Raw genomic sequence first — 16,867 nt, forward strand, 5'->3', positions numbered from 1 at the left:
GATGTGTTGATGTCACAATGGCTGCACGTTGTGTTCACGCTCTGTGAGTGAGGTTACCCGCTCGCTCGCCCACCCGGTCTCCCTCCTCCTTTCCCCACCCCTCCTCCTCTCCCCCCTTCCCCCTCTCTCCCCTCTCTCCCCCTCCCCTTCTCCCCTTCCCTCCTCATTCCACCTCCCTTCCCCTCCCTTTCCCTCCTCACCCCCACTCCCCCCTCTACCGCCACTTCCCCCTCCCCCCTCCCCATCTCACACCCATCCCCTCCCCCTTGTGTATGTGTAGGTGGTTAGTGTGTGTGTGACACCGCAGGCTGCCCCCCCCCCTCAACTGCGCATTGAGGGGATGGGACCCGACGGGTCCCACTTGGTCTAGTATTTAACTAAAACTCTCATCTTGTCCTCTTCCGGTTTGCATTGATTTAAGATTTGCGCAAAAACTCTGCCCAATAGCGCTACAATATTTCGGCACCTTACTCACCGTTCTCCTGTGCTCAAAGTACATCATGTTTTGTTCCGATCGGTGGAATATTACAAAAGTTATGAAGGTTTAAAAATTGAAAGAACATCAGATTGGACTTCTCTCCTATCATTCGCCAGGACGGCAATGCCCCTTCCGGCACCTGCTGTCAATCACTGGGACGAGGAGAATAAAGCGCCGGAGGCCGGGCTGACTCTAGTAGCCGTGAGTCAGTCCAGAAGCCGTGAGTCAGTCCAGAAGCCGTGAGTCAGTGCAGAAGCCGTTAGTCAGTGAGTGAGTCCAGAAAGCCATGAGTCAGTGAGTGGGTCCAGAAAGCCGTAAGAGAGTCAATGAGTGAGTCAATGAGTGAGTCAGTGAGTGAGTCAGTGAGTGAGTCAGTGAGTGAGTCAATAAGTGAGTCCAGAAAGCCGTGAGTCAGTGAGTGAGTCAGCGAGTTAGTCCAGAAAGCCGTGAGTCAGTGAGTGCAGGGTCTGTCCCACTTGGGCGACAGCCTGAAAAGAGGTTGTCGCGTCGTGGTCGAGTCGTGACGCGGTGTGACGCATGCATGACGCATGGTGACGCATGTAGTGATGCGCAGTGATGCGCGGTGTCTTCCTGTCGCCCCTAGGTTTTGGAATGTTCAAAACCCAGGGGCGACATCTGTCGTGTGCCCTGTCACATGCTGATGTATGCTGTCCTGCGGTGACTCCCGGTTAGGGCTAGGGTTAGAGACCACAGATGGGCTGTAAAATATTCTTCCTTCAATGCATGGATTTTAAACATTAATATATTACAATTAATACAATAAAATCAATTGTGCAAATTAAAAGGTCTGAATCGTTCAGTTTTATTTACAGATGTATTGGTCCGCTTCCAGATCCAATCACTGTCTTTAACTTTTCACAGGTATGTAATAAGTGAGTGTAGACTGAACTCCCCTCTCCCCTCCACTCCCACTCCCACCCCCATCCCTCTTTTTCCACTCCTCCTACCTTTCTCCCCTCCCTTCTCCCCCCACCATTCTCCCTTCCCCACTTCCCCCTTCCTCCCTTTTCCCCTCTTCCTCCCTTGTCCATGCTCCACTTCTCACCCTTCTCCACTCACCCCCCCCCCTCCCCTCACATCTACTTCTACCCCTCTCCATTCTCCCATCCTCCAACCCCCTCCCTCCCACTTTCCCCGACGCCTCCCAATTGTGGACCCAGCCCGTGATAGCTAGATCCCATTAATAGTACTGCACGAAGGCCACATCATCTGTTTTAGTAACATTGACTATTGGATAAATGCAGTTTTTTAGGAAAAACACCCCCCTCCTCCGCCCCCTTGCCTTGCTTAAAAATGGATGGTGGGTATTTATACTCAGTGGCCGGAGCAGGTGGGTGGCACTGGTACATTGATAACATTGCCTGTACCCAGTTGCCTCTGGGGGTTGGGAGAGACCATTGGAAGAGAGATCTGCCTCAGGGACAACTCGTGGCCAACAGTTTAGTTCCCATAAGGAGCAGGCCGAACATTGGGGTTTTGCATCCAGCCCTGGTGTCGGGGAGAAGGGGGGAGGGAAGAAGGGGGGGGGAGAGGTGAGGGGAGGGGTAGGAGGGAGGTGGAGAATGAGGGATGGGGGCAGGAGAGGGGAAGAGGGGGGTGGAGGGGAGAGGGGAATTCAGTCTACACTCACTGGTTCCATCCCTGTGAAAAGTTATAGATGGTGATTGGATCTGGAAGCGGACCGATAACCCTAACCCTAACCCTGACCCTGACCCTAACCGGGCATCACCCTCAGGGCAGCATACGTCAGCGTCTGTCGTACGACTTGACGTCGCCGAAAAAAATCGCAAAATGGGACAGGCCCTTGAGTCCAGAAAGCCGTGAGTCAGTGAGTGAGTCCAGAAGCCGTGAGTCAGTCCAGAATCCATCCGCCCCCCCGAAGCCGGCCCAGTCTGCGGTTGCAGCCCGGTGTGCGGTGCGTCCCTGTGTACGGAGCCTGGCCGACTGCGACACCGACTGCTGCAACCTCGAGATCCTGGGGAAGTGGGGAGTGAGAGTGTGGGGATTGAGGGGGCAAGGCTCGGGAAGGGCCAGGCTCTGGTGGGGCCGGGCTCTAGCGCGGCACACCAGCCCCACCCACACAGCCTCATCCCCCTCCCCTGGCACAACCCCCCCCCAATGGCAGGCCATGGTAGCGGCAGGCCACGGCAGCACTCCCTTGTCCCCCACCGTGCCCCGACAGCCCCGCCTGAAGCCATCCCCATCCCCCACTGCAGTACGCTCCCCCATCGGCCCACAAACAGCCCCCGCCTGAAGCCGTCCCCTCCCATAGTGCAGGACGCTCGCCCCCCCCCCCCCCCCACTAGCCCAGACAACCCCCGACTGAAGCCGTCCCCCTCCCCCTGCTGCAAGACTCTTTCTCACCCCCCACCGATCCCGACAGCACCCGTCTGAATCTGTCACCCTCCCACGGCTGCCGGATGCTACTCCACCGGCTCTGACAGCCCCCGCCTGAAGCTGTCCCCCACCCTGGCTGTAGGATCCTTCCCCCCACCAGCCCCCACCAGCCCCCACCAGCCCCCACCTGAAACTGTGCTGCTCCCCCGGCTGCAGGATGTTCCCCCCGACAGCCCATGCCTGAAGCCATCCCTCTCCCTCGGCTACACAATGCTTTCCTCCCCCCCCCCATCCACCGACCCCCGCCTGAAGCCGTCCCCGTTCCCAGCTGCAGGACGCTTCCCCCCCCCCCCTCCCCCACCGGCCCCTGCCTGAAGCTGTCCCTAACCCCAGCTGCAGGATGCTCCCCACCAGCTCCCTCCTGAAGCTGGTGGGGAGCAGCAGTGGCAGGCCATGGCAGCAGAAGGCCACGGCAGCTGTAGGCCATGCCAGCGGTAGGCCATGGCAGCTCTCCCTTACCAACCACTCCCCCACTGGCCCCCGACAACCCCACCTGAAGCCATCACCCTCCCCGTTTGTAGGATGCTCCCCCCCCCCCCCCCCACCGGCCCCTGTCTGCAGCTGTCCCTTTACCCAGCTGTAGGTCGCTCACCCCCCTCCCCACTGACAGCCCCCACCTTGAGTCATTCCCCTCCCCCCGGCTGTCGGAAGCTCCCCCCTCCCACCCCTGACAGTATCCTCCTGAAGCCATCTCCATCCCCCACTGCAGGACGCCCCCCCCCCACACAGCCCCCACCTGAAGCCATCCCCTCCCTGGCTGCAGAATGCTCTCCCCCAGACCCTGACAGCCCCCTCCTGAAGCCTTCCCCCTCACCTGCTGCAGTACACTACCCCCCATCGGCCCATGACAGCCCCACCTGAAGTCGTCCCCTTCTCCTGGTTGCCGGATGCTCCCCCACCGGGAGCACAAGGTGTGGACATAATTCATATGCTCTGTACAGGAGAAGATCTCCAGACATGGAAGGATTTCAGGGACATCAAGAGGGATACCGGCATGGACCTCGCTCTTCTGATTGGGTTTTGCCCTATAATGCTCAACTATTGAAGTTGTTCAAATCTCACATCAATATTGAGATATGCTCCTCTGTAAAGTCAGTGAAATTCGTCATCACGTAATCCTTGAAGGGAAGTGATCAAGCAGCGTTTAGAGTTAACAGGGATGACGAAATTACACAGATACATTGGTCCATCAGAAGCAGTGGCATCAATACTTGAATGTCCGACACATGAGAGACAGCCTGCTGTATTTCAACTCCAGGTACATCTATCACAACCAAAATGAGTCGATATCTGAGTTAATGCTGCTCAGCAAGTGAGCAATGATTATATGGCAAGAATGACTTTAACTGAATTGATGGCATCATGTTCTCAAGAGCCATTTCCAAGACTACTATGCTGATATTCCCCAATTTTACACATGGAACGATAAGAGATGGCAAAAGAGGAAGGTTGGGAAGAGAGTTAAAGATCTTCCAGGTCTTTTTGAAGCCAATGTTCTGGGACGATTGTATACCGTGTCTCCAAGATGTGGTGACCTCTACTACTTGAGACTGCTCCAGCACGTAAAAGGACCAGTATTCTTTGATTCATTGAAGACACACGATGGACAAATTCACCCTTCGTTCAAAGACGTATGCAGATAAAGAGGTTTTTTTGCAGATTGACGGCCATTGGCAACAAATAATAGAAGATGCTGAGAAGACAAGACTCCTCAGTGCAATGAGAGATTTGTTTGTTGTTTTGCTGATGAATACTGAGATCAAAAATCCTCGACAATTATGGGATCACTTTAAGAATTCAATGTCTGAAGATTACCTTGAAAAAGAACGGAGAACAATGAGTGATCCTAATATCATGATTGAAGAGAAGCATCATAATCAGGCTCTGTTGTATATTCAAGACAAGCTTGAGAATTACATCAAAATAATGGAATGCTTTCATTTGCCATGACCAAGAAATGGAAGAATGCACCTTGATGATGACAATCCAGAATTGCTGCAGTAATTGCAATACGATGGAACTGAACAACAATAATTTGTTGAGGAGAATGAGCCTCTCCTGAATGCTGAGCAGAGAACAGAGAGCAGAGTATGACCAGGTGTGCAACTGCTAGAAAAGGATGCTTCCTTTAATATTTTTCATTGATTCACCAGGAGGAACAGGAAAAACATTCATCACCAATTTGATCCTCTCCAAAGTTAGAGGTCAAAGTGATGTGGCTATTGCTGTAGCATCCTCTGGGATAGCAGCTACATTAATGCCTGGTGGAAGAACTGCACATTCTCGATTCAAGATACCCATCCAAATGACCGAGGATACATTCTGTAACATTGACAAGAACTCTAACTACACGTTTGATGAGGCATTGTTTGGGATGAATGCCCAATGACTAGGGTAGAGTGCTTTGAAGCGGTGGACAGAACTCTTCAAGATGTACGCAGCAACACTGAGCCTTTTGGCGGCATTCTTACCATTTGTTGTGGTGATTTTTGACATCGCCTTCCTGTAGTGAAAATGGAAAATTATGCTGATGTTGAAAATTCCTGCATCAAGAAATCCTACCTGTGGACACTTTTCACCAGGTTTCAATTGCACACAAATATGTGATTCAGAGAGGGATAAGGCGACTATTCTCAATTTTTGTTGAAAGTTGGAGAAGACAACATTTTAAAGAATGAAGATGATGAAATTAAAATGCCACAAGACATGGTTCTGTCAGCAAAACACTGGAGGATTGTATTCATTTCATCTATCCCACATTTGACAATCCTGCAGAATTATTCTCCGACAATTGTATCTTGGTTCTGCACAACAATACGATGAGAAGTATCAATTCTACATGTATCACCCGCTTCCTTGGAATCATTAAAGAGTACTTTGCTTTCAATGCTGTTACTGAGGGAACTAATGCTACTCCCAACAGGATTCCTCGATTCACTCGAGATCTCTGGATTGCCACCATACAAATTGGAGTTGAAAAAAGGATCTCCAATGTTAAACTTGGAACCCCCAAAGCTAAGCAATGGAATGAGGATGATTGTGGAAGAGCTACACAATCATCTGATCGTTGCAAGTATCAACATGGGAGCCTTCAAAGATGACATTGTTCTAATTCCTAGGATAACGCTCAATTTGTCAGAATGCGAAGACATTCCCCTTCAGCAGATCCAATTCCCCATTCAGTCAAGTTTTGCTATGACGATCCATAAAGCGCAAGGACAAACCATGGATAAACCGCTATTTCAGCATGGGCAACCATATGCGGCTCTTAGCCGAGGAAAGATGAAGGAAAATGTCAAAGTTTTGCTGAAGATGGAGCATTGGCCAAGAATGTTGTCATTAAATGCATGCTTGGTTGAACAATGACTTCTGATGTAAATTCTCAGATTTTCTTCAAATTAAAATTTGACCACTCAATAATGCCTCTACATTAAAATTGTGTGTCTTTTTTTTTCATCAAAAGCAAAGAGTCATGAAGAGGCAGTGAGCAACAGACCACAACAAGAGACACAGCAAGAAAGAACTGAAATGAATAAATCTCATCTTTTACATTTGAATTGTTGTTATATTTTAAGAGTTTTTCACATTTTAAGCTTTAATAAATCCCTTTTCCACTTGCCATGCCTGTCAGCTGTGCCTGCGCAGTAATGCCTACGTGTGCTACGTCACAATGGGAACCCAATGGGCGGGAATGGCTGCGCCGCCGGAGAGACACTAAGAGTGGATGGGGGGTTGAGGGGGAATGGAGTGAGTGCGTGAGTGGGGGGGGGGGGAGGGATCAGGAGCATCACAACGGGAACCCATCAGCTGCACCTGCGCAGTTGGGGGCTATGAGTCAGTGGTGGAATTTTGCATTGTGGGACCAGGCCTCCCATGTGAGAACGGGACCCAATGGGTCCCACTTAGTCTCGTCTTTATTAACTCTCCTGTCAAAGACATTTGTTCTAAAGCAAACAGCCTAATCTTCTTCAGTCTCAAGGTAAGATGTCTCATCCTTTGAATCATACCAGTCTCTCCTACCCCCTCTCCAACCTTGAATGGATCAACAGTTTAGGTCTCTATCAAAGTCTCCTCTTTCATCAGCTGCCATTGCCTTCCATCTCAAGATTGGGTTAATAATCTGTCTGGAAACATTCAATGGCCATTGCATCAACCTTAATGAACTGAAGGAGAACTTTGTTCAAAACCCATTCATATTTTGACCTATCTTCTGCCCAGTTGCTCTGATACTTTCGATGGAGAGGCTGTTGTCTTGACACAATGTTACTAAGCTCTCTTTTTCCTTTCTTCAATCCGTCTCGTCATTGTTTGTGATCCAGCCCATTACAGTGGTGCCATCTGTAAACTTGTAACTGGAGTTAGAGCATAATTTTGTAGAATATATCTTACAATTATTTTTATGTCATTATTAGATATAAATATCAGTTAAAAATAATTTTTGACTGGGCACCACGTTATAGGAAATATATTGTCAAGCTTGAAAGGGTTCAGAAAAGATTTACAAGGATGTTGCTAGGACTAGAGGGTGTGAGCTATAAGGGGAGGTTGTGTAAGCTGTGTCTCTATTCCATGGAGCGCAGGAGGATGAGGGTAGATCTTATGGAGGTGTACAAAATCATGAGAGGAATAATCGGGTAGATCGGGTAAACTTACAAAATTCTTAAGGGGTTGGACAGGCTAGGTGCAGGAAGATTGTTCCCGATGTTGGGGAAGTCCAGAACAAGGGGTCACAGTTTAAGGATAAGGGGGAAATCTTTTGGGACCGAGATGAGGAAAACATTTTTCACACAGAGTGGTGAATCTCTGGAATTCTCTGCCACAGAAGGTAGTTGGGGCCAGTTCATTGGCTATATTTAAGAGGGAGTTAGATGTGGCCCTTGTGGCTAAAGGGATCAGGGGGTATGGAGAGAAGGCAGGTACAGGATACTGAGTTGGATGATCAGCCATGATCATATTGAATGGCGGTGCAGGCTCGAAGGGCCGAATTGCCAACTCCTGCACCTATTTTCTATGTTTCTAGTCATTTGCCCAGAGTAGGGGAGTAGCAGAGCGGAGGACATAAGGTTCAAGGTGAAGGGGAAAAGATTTAATAGGAATCCAAGGGGGTAACTTTTTCACACAAAGGGTGGTGGATGTATGGAACAATCTTCCATAGGAGGTAGTTGAGGCTGGGACTATCCCATTGTTTAAGAAACAGTTAGACAGTTAAACGGTTATTGATTAGAGTGTTCAAGAAGGAACTGCAGATGCTGGAAGATCGAAGGTACACAAAAATGCTGGAGAAACTCAGCGGGTGCTACAGCATCTATGGAGCGAAGGAAATAGGCGACGTTTCGGGCCGAAACCCTTCTTCAGACTGATGGGGGGTGGGGGGGAGAAGGAAGGAAAAAGGGAGGAGGAGGAGCCCGAGGGTGGGGGGATGGGAGGAGACAGCTCGAGGGTTAAGGAAAGGGAGGAGACAGCAAGGGCTAGCAAGACTGGGAGAATTCATCGTTCATGCCATCCGGACGCAAGCAACCCAGGCGGAATATGAGGTGCTGTTCCTCCAATTTCCGGTGTTGCTCACTCTGGCAATGGAGGAGACCCAGGACAGAGAGGTCGGATTGGGAATGGGAGGGGGAGTTGAAGTGCTGAGCCACCGGGAGTTCAGGTAGGTTATTGCGGTCTGAGCGGAGGTGTTCGGCGAAACGATCGCCCAACCTCCGCTTAGTCTCCCCGATGTAAATCAGCTGACATCTAGAGCAGCGGATGCAGTAGATGAGGTTGGAGGAGATACAAGTGAACCTTTGTCACACCTGGAACGACTGCTTGAGTCCTTGAATGGAGTCGAGGGGGGAGGTGAAGGGACAGGTGTTGCATTTCTTGCGGTTGCAACGGAAAGTGCCCGGGGAGGGGGTGGTACGGGAGGGAAGGGAAGAATTGACAAGGGAGTTGCGGAGGGAGCGGTCTTTGCGGAAGGCAGACATGGGGGGAGATGGGAAGATGTGATGAGTTGTGTGGTCATGTTGGAGGTGGCGGAAATGGCGGAGGATTATTTGTTGTATTTGCCGGCTGGTGGGGTGAAAGGTGAGGACTAGGGGGACTCTGCCCTTGTTGCGAGTGCGGGGATGGGGAGAGAGAGCAGTGTTGCGGGGTATGGATGAGACCCTGGTGCGAGCCTCATCTATGGTGGCGGAGGGGAAGCCCCGTTCCCTGAAGAACGAGGATATTTCCAATGCCCTGGTGTGGAACGTCTCATCCTGGGAGCAGATGCGGCGTAGGCGGAGGAATTGGGAGTAGGGGATGGAGTCTTTACAGGGGGCAGGGTGGGAAGACGTGTAGTCCAGATAGCCATGTGAGTCATTTGGTTTGTAGTGTAAAATTAGAGCTTTTGTTATTGATTGATTATTGGTTAGAGCTTTATTGATTGATCTGTTATTGATTAGAGCTTTTTTCCACGAGTAGTAGCTCTACTCAATAACCAAAAGTCTGTAGCCTCCTTTTGCTCTGGTATTTCATTTCATACACATGTTTAAAATTTTATTTTTGCACCAAGGCAAATTCCTTGTATGTGTACATTTTTGGCCAATAAACATATTCATTTATTCATTCATTCATTCATTCACATGCATAGGACAAGTTTGGAAGGATATGGATCAAGCCTTGTCAAGTGGGACTAGTGCAGCTGGGACATTGTTGGTGGTGTGGGCGAGTTGGGCCAAAGGGCCTGTTTCCACACTGTATCCATCTATGACTATGACTTTTCTCCAGGATGTACAATTTGTGGTATTTTGAGTCTCTGGGACAATCCAGGAAGTTTGTCTGTTTGGACTGTTTGCCCTCCTCCCATCAGGGAGGTGGTACAGGAGCCTCAGGTCTCGTACCAGTAGGATGAGGAACAGCTTCTACAATTATACCATCACATTGCTGAACTCGGAGTCCCGCCGATAGATTTCTCCGGTCCCTCCGTCCCCATTGTTTAATTATTCTGTATTTTTGATTATTCTGTATCTTCTTTTTTTTTTTTAATTTCTATATGCACTACTACTACGGACTGACGCAAAACTGCATTTCGTTGTACCCATACTTAGTATTTGTGCAATAACATTAAAGTTGAATTGAATTGAATTGAATTGAAGTTGGTAACTTGGTTAAAATCATGGGTGAAATGTAAAGTATTGTTGCTGTAATCTCTAATCCCCTCTCATCTGTCTGACACTTGGGCACCCAGTGAATCAAAATGAAAATGTTGCAAATAGGCAATTACTTTATTTCATTGCTGTGTTCCAATCTATTTTATGATTTGACTGTAACTTGTTTCCTGCTATTCCAGCAGCTGGAAGGCCATAGAAAATAAAACTAACATTATAAGCACAGAGAATGCAATCACTTCCTGACCCGGCAGAATTCAGCTATTATTCACAATGATTACCACAACACTAGAAAAGGCAGATAATTCAGTAGCAATAGGAAAACGATTTAAACAAGAATTTATTTTAACTATGAAGTTGTGGAGCAGTTTGCCCAATGATGCAGCACCAATGGAGGTCCTGTGGCCCATCATAATTTTGCAAGCTCCTTTTTCCTGTATTCTTTTTTCTATAGGCCTGAAATTGTCACCCTTTTCAGATCCATTTTGACAGTAATCTTCAATCCTTATTTTGATGGACATGGAAAACTCGCAACATTTGTACAAGAGTCATGGAGTCATAGGGTGGAACAGCATGGAAACAGGCCCTTTGGCCCAACTTGCCCACACTGACCAACATGTCCCAGCTACACTAGTCCCACCTACCTGTGTTTGGCCCTTATCCCTCTAAATCTGTCCTATTCAAGTACCTGTCCAAATAGAAAATAGGTGCAGGAGGAGGCCATTAGGCCCTTCGAGCACCGCCATTCATTGTGATCATGGCTGATCGTCCCCAATCAATAACCCGTGCCTGCCTTCTCCCCATATCAATTGATTCCACCAGCCCCTAGAGCTCTATCTAACTCTCTCTTAAATCCATCCAGTGATTTAGCCTCCACTGCCCTCTGTGGCAGGGAATTCCTTAAATTCAATTCAATTCAATTCAATTCAATTTATTGTCATTTGGACCCCTTGAGGTCCAAACGAAATGCCGTTTCTGCAGCCATACATTACAAACAAATAGACCCAAGACACAACATAATTTACATAAACATCCATCACATTGCTGTGATGGAAGGCCAAAAAAACTTTTCTCTCCACTGCACTACCCCCCCCCCCCCCCGATGTCAGAGTCAAAGTCAAAGCCCCCGGCGGGCGATGGCGAATTGTCCCGTGGCCATTAAAGCCACGCCGGGTGATGCAAGGTCGCACATCTAACTTGGTGTTAGAGCCCCCGGCGCGCGCTCGCAGTCCCGCGACCATTCCAAGCCGCGCGGGGCGATGGTGTAATGCCCCGCTCCAGGAGCTCTTCAACCCCGCAACTCGGGCGGGAGAAGTCGCCGTTGCGGGAGCCCGGAAAAGCTCCCGGTGCCGCCCGCCAAACTCGCAGTTGCAGCCACCGAATCTCCGGGGGTCGGGTCGCAGCAGCGTCCACCACAGCTCCACCCGCTCTGGACTCGGCCAGCTCCGCGATGGTGAGGTGAGTAGTCGGCACCACAGCCCCCGGTCTTCCTGTTGGAGGCCGCTCCTCGTTGCAGCCCCAACGACAACGGAGACCCGACAAAGAAAAGGTCGGGTCTCCCGTGCAGGGAGAGATTTAAAAGTTACCCCCTCCCCCCCACACCACCCCCACCCCCCCACACACATACCCCAACAAAAAATAACAAAAACTACATAAAACATAGACATAAAATAATAAAAACGCAGACGGACTGCAGAGGCCGCTGCTGACGAGAGTCGCGCCGCCGCCTACTGTTCCTTAAACAGTACCTGCATCAACTACCTCCTCCTGCAGATCATGTCATACACCCGCCAGCCTTCGTGTGAAAAAAGTACCCTCAGGTTCCTATCAAATCATTCCCCCCTCACCTTAAACTTATATCCTCTGATTCTCAATTCCCCTACTCCTGGCAAGAGACGTGGTGCGTCTATCCTATCTATTCCTCTCATGATTATGTACGCTTCCAACAATTTCAGACATCCAGCGAAATGAAAACATCCCAACTCAGAGTCTGAGTGCTACAATCTATTTCTCAGTTGTGTCCCATTTCATAAGTCAATTGGAATCCAATAACTGGGCAACAGCTTACCAGGGCCCACATCCTAACCAGCATGAGGTTTATTTGCCACTGATGTGAATTGGGATTATGCAGAAGAGAGCCAAGAATAAAGTAAGATATATTTCTTCAATTCTTTGAATTAGTTATCTTAAAGTATTTTGATTTTTAAAAAGCAATATTGTTTGTATTTTTTAAATTATTTATTTCATTTGTAGTTGCTAAAAATGTTTCAGAAACATGGAGTTTAGTTCGGATAAATGTGAGGTGTAGAAACAAGGAACTGCAGGTCCTTGGTTACTGAAAAAGATGCAAAATGATGGAGTACCTTGGCGAGTTGGGAAGCATCCCTGGAGAACATGGATAGGTGCCATTTCAGGTCATGACCCTTCTTTAGACTGATTGTGGGGTGGAAGAGAGGAGGGGCAGGACAAAGCATGGCAAGCAATAGGTGGATACAGGTGGAGAGGGTGGGGGGGGGGGGTGGGGGGGGTTAGACATATGGTTGGATAAAGGTCAATGCTAAAAAGACAGAGAGGTATTTAGAGATCAGTTGTGTGGGGCAGGAACAATGGGTCTGCCAGGGCAGTCCTATTTGTAAATTTTGGGAAGGGGATAGAGGCGGGCAGTCCGGGGCTGGGGAATGGTAGATTGGAAGCTGTGGAGGGCAGATCACCAGAGGTAATGAGATCAGAAACAGTCTGGGAAATGATGACCCCTGTTCATCTGTGTGGTCACTGTCAAGGGGTAGATATGAGGAGGTGTCTGACCCTGTCCTCAGCATGGTAGAGGTCAGCCTGCCAGACTACAACGGTACCTCCCTAGTCGGCAGGTTTAATAACAATGTTTGGATTTTTACTGAGGGATCAGAGAGGGCTGTTTATTCAGAAGGGGTGAGATTGGACCTTGTATCAGGAGTGGAGAAGTCAAAACGGTTAGCATGGGTCGAAGACCCTGTTTCCATGCTGTATGACGTTAAGATTCTGTGACTCTATAAACAATTGATGCATGTATAAAACTTTTCACAGCTCCAGTTCTTCTGTGAATTGTTCTTTCTTTTCCTGTTAAGGACACTCTTGGCCATTTTTCTTTTAAATACAAGTAACAACTGATTCTAATTATGGATATTAAATGTCTGCAGTACTTTCCCTGATCGGAGGAAAACCATCCCAAAAATTAAATAATTGTCAGAATTGCAGCACTCCTTCCAGTATTGGTGGGGCGTTAGAAAAAAACTGAATGGCAAATGAACAAAAGGACTCGTGCCAACATAGTTAGAGCCAAATCTGCATGTTGAAGAAACAAATTAAAGGCAAGGAACAGAACAGCTTTAATACTCTGTATGCTTATTAGTCTACCAAACTTTGATTAATCATTTATTATTGGCTTGGGACAGATTTTGTTTGACAACCCCTCTGTGAATTCCTCTGCCATGTGTTATTCTGCAGAGACACTATATACAATTGGCTTTATTGCACCAGCCACATTGATCCATTGCTTAGCACTGGAATCCTATTCCAAGCGCCATCAGGGGAAGAGTTCACTGAGTTGACAGAGACAAAGATGTGGTCAAAGCCTCCATGAAAAAATACAACTCCATCAGTCACTCATATGCAAGCCGGGCCCAAAACTGCTCAAAGTGAAGAAGGAACATTCAAATGGTGCTGAGAACCTCAAGTTCATGGATCAGCGGCACAACAGAAGCCTTGCATAACTGGTGTCCTACTCCATCTGTGGAAGTGGTTTTTATATTCTTCACTGGGTGAGTTGTTAACTTTAAAATCAGATTACTGCTCTTTATTGAATCCATCCAACATTTAACAATGACAACCAGGAGGGTTCTATGAATGGTAGGTCAACCATCTGCCTATTTGCTGTGTAGCCTGGGAACATCCTCAGAAACGATGGGACAGTGGCATAGTTAGTAAAGCTGCTGCCTTATTGTGCCAGAAAATGGGTTCAATCCTGACCTCGGATGCTGATCAAGATCCTGCTCTAATTTTTGACAACCCTTCTTCTCGCTGTCTATGATACTACTTATGATAGAAAGTGATATTGCTGTTAACATCTCCAGATTTCTCCTTCAAAATGTTGTTTGGGATTTTCTTGCACCCTGGGAGAGAAATTGCATTTTGGTTTGAAAGAAAACTGCTGGAGGAAATCAATTGTCTTTCAACTGTGGAAAGACAATTGGTTAACATCTTTGGCAGAAGACCCTTTATCAGAACGAGAAGTTCTGATAGAGGATCTCAGATCTCAAACATTAACTGTCATAGATACTGCCTCAAACAGCTTTTTTTAATTTTCATTTTTCTCAATTTGTTCAAATTATTTTTGGATCATGGGAATCAAGGGACAGGGAGTCGTCACAGGAAAGTATCCCTGAGGGAAATGATCAGCCATGTTCTTATAAACCAATGGGCTGCCTTGAAGAGATAACTGGCTTGGTTCAGCTTCTATTTCTTACAGGGAAGCATTTCTAACAGTGTGATCCTCTCTCAGTGCTTCATTGTAGTGTCAGCAGAAGGATCAGAGCTCTGAAGCGGTACTGGAATACACAGAGAATGTCATTTAGTCAGTGCAACGATTGAACTCTTGCCTGACAGGGCAGGCTTCCTATTGTAAACCTTGCATGTATGAGACCCCTGCTTCAATAATGATAAAGGATCAAATTAAGTCCAGAAATTCAGGCAATAAATACCCTCATTTACACATACAGAATAATGGAGAGTGCTGGATAATGCAAAGCTCCAAGCACCAATAAAAATACCACAATACCACGCAATAAAATCTTCACTTATTCAGTTATCATAAATCAGTAACTGTGATATTTCATTGTGGATTGTTTTTGCTGTAGCACAATTGTTATTATAGAAAGACATATCCCCTGGCTCCATATGAAAACTATCCCTTCCATGCAGATAAATAGATCCCAGACAGTTTTTTAGATTAAATATTTTAATCCTCCAAGCATGGCAATTTTCATTTTAAGTGGTTCCTATTTCATTCCCTCCTGAACACATGGATGAAGCAAGCATATGGTTCTTCAGGCAATACTGTCATTGAGGTATTTTGTGCTTTTGCGCAGTCTTTGCGCAGTTTGCATGTTCTCGATGTGACTGAGTGGGTTTCCTCCAGTTTCTTCCCTCATCCTAAAGATGTTCTGTCTATCAGTTTAGCCTGTCATTATAAATTACCACCAGTGTAAGGGATTAGGGTATGTCGGGGTACATTTCCTTTGGTAGGCGGGCTCATTAAGTAAGTATTTTTCTTGCCTATGGATCTCCAGGGTTAGCTCTCAGGGAATTTGATGGCATTTTGGTGGCAAAAACAGGAAAGCAGACTATTATCTAAATGGTGGCCGATTAGGAAAAGGGGAGATGCAGCGAGACCTGGGTGTCATGGTACACCAGTCATTGAAAGTAGGCATGCAGGTGCAGCAGGCAGTGAAGAAAGCGAATGGTATGTTAGCTTTCATAGCCAAAGGATTTGAGTATAGGAGCAGGGAGGTTCTACTGCAGTTGTACAGGGTCTTGGTGAGACCACACCTGGATTATTGCGTACAGTTTTGGTCTCCAAATCTGAGGAAGGACATTATTGCCATAGAGGGAGTGCAGAGAAGGTTCACCAGACTGATTCCTGGGATGTCAGGACTGTCTTATGAAGAAAGACTGGATAGACTTGGTTTATACTCTCTAGAATTTAGGAGATTGAGAGGGGAACTTATAGAAACTTACAAAATTCTTAAGGGGTTGGACAGGCTAGATGCAGGAAGATTGTTCCCGATGTTGGGGAAGTCCAGGACAAGGGGTCACAGCTTAAGGATAAGGGGGAAATCCTTTAAAACCGAGATGAGAACAACTTTTTTCACACAGAGAGTGGTGAATCTCTGGAACTCTCTGCCACAGAGGGTAGTTGAGGCCAGTTCATTGGCTATATTTAAGAGGGAGTTAGATGTGGCCCTTGTGGCTAAAGGGATCAGAGGGTATGGAGAGAAGGCAGGTATGGGATACTGAGTTGGATGATCAGCCATGATCATATTGAATGGCGGTGCAGGCTCGAAGGGCCGAATGGCCTACTCCTGCACCTAATTTCTATGTTCTATGTTCTTTTGGGAGAGCTCTAAGACAGGCATCCTCAGGAATACAATCCATGGAGGATTCGGAGAAACTCCAACAAGACCATGATGCTTTAATCAAATGGGAAGGAGATTGGCAGATGTATTTCAATTCTTCTAAGTGCTTCAGTATGAGAGTCACCCACAGGAGGAACCTGGTTACCATGAAGTACAAGATGGGGCACCCTGGAAGAGGTGAAACATCATCCCTACCTGGGAGTGGAATTTAGCAGTGATTTGAAATGATGTACTCTCATCAACCAAACAACCATCATGGCTAACAGAATGCTGGGATTGTTGAAGAGAAATATTTATTTTTGCAACAACAGAACCAAGTCTATAGCCTACCTACAAGACCAAAACTTGAGTATTGGTCTGCAGTCTGGGATCCACAACGCAAAACAGATGGAGACAATTTAGAAATAATTCAAAATATAGCTGCAAGGTTTACTGTTGGTGATTGCAGCAGGGAGTCCAGTATCACTAAAATCCTTGCTGATCTAGAGTGGGAAACTCTTCAAGACCGTAGGACCAAATTATGTCTGACGACCATCTATAAAGAAACGCATGGGTTTATTCCAAGCAACATCAAGAGTCATCTTCAATCTACAAATGCATCTAGACAACCAAAGACCAGGCAATCAGGGGTTGATCAAATACAACAACATCCAAACAAATAAAGACTGTTA

The sequence above is a fragment of the Amblyraja radiata genome, chromosome 6 (assembly GCF_010909765.2).
Source record: "Amblyraja radiata isolate CabotCenter1 chromosome 6, sAmbRad1.1.pri, whole genome shotgun sequence".
In the NCBI taxonomy this organism is placed as follows: domain Eukaryota; kingdom Metazoa; phylum Chordata; class Chondrichthyes; order Rajiformes; family Rajidae; genus Amblyraja; species Amblyraja radiata.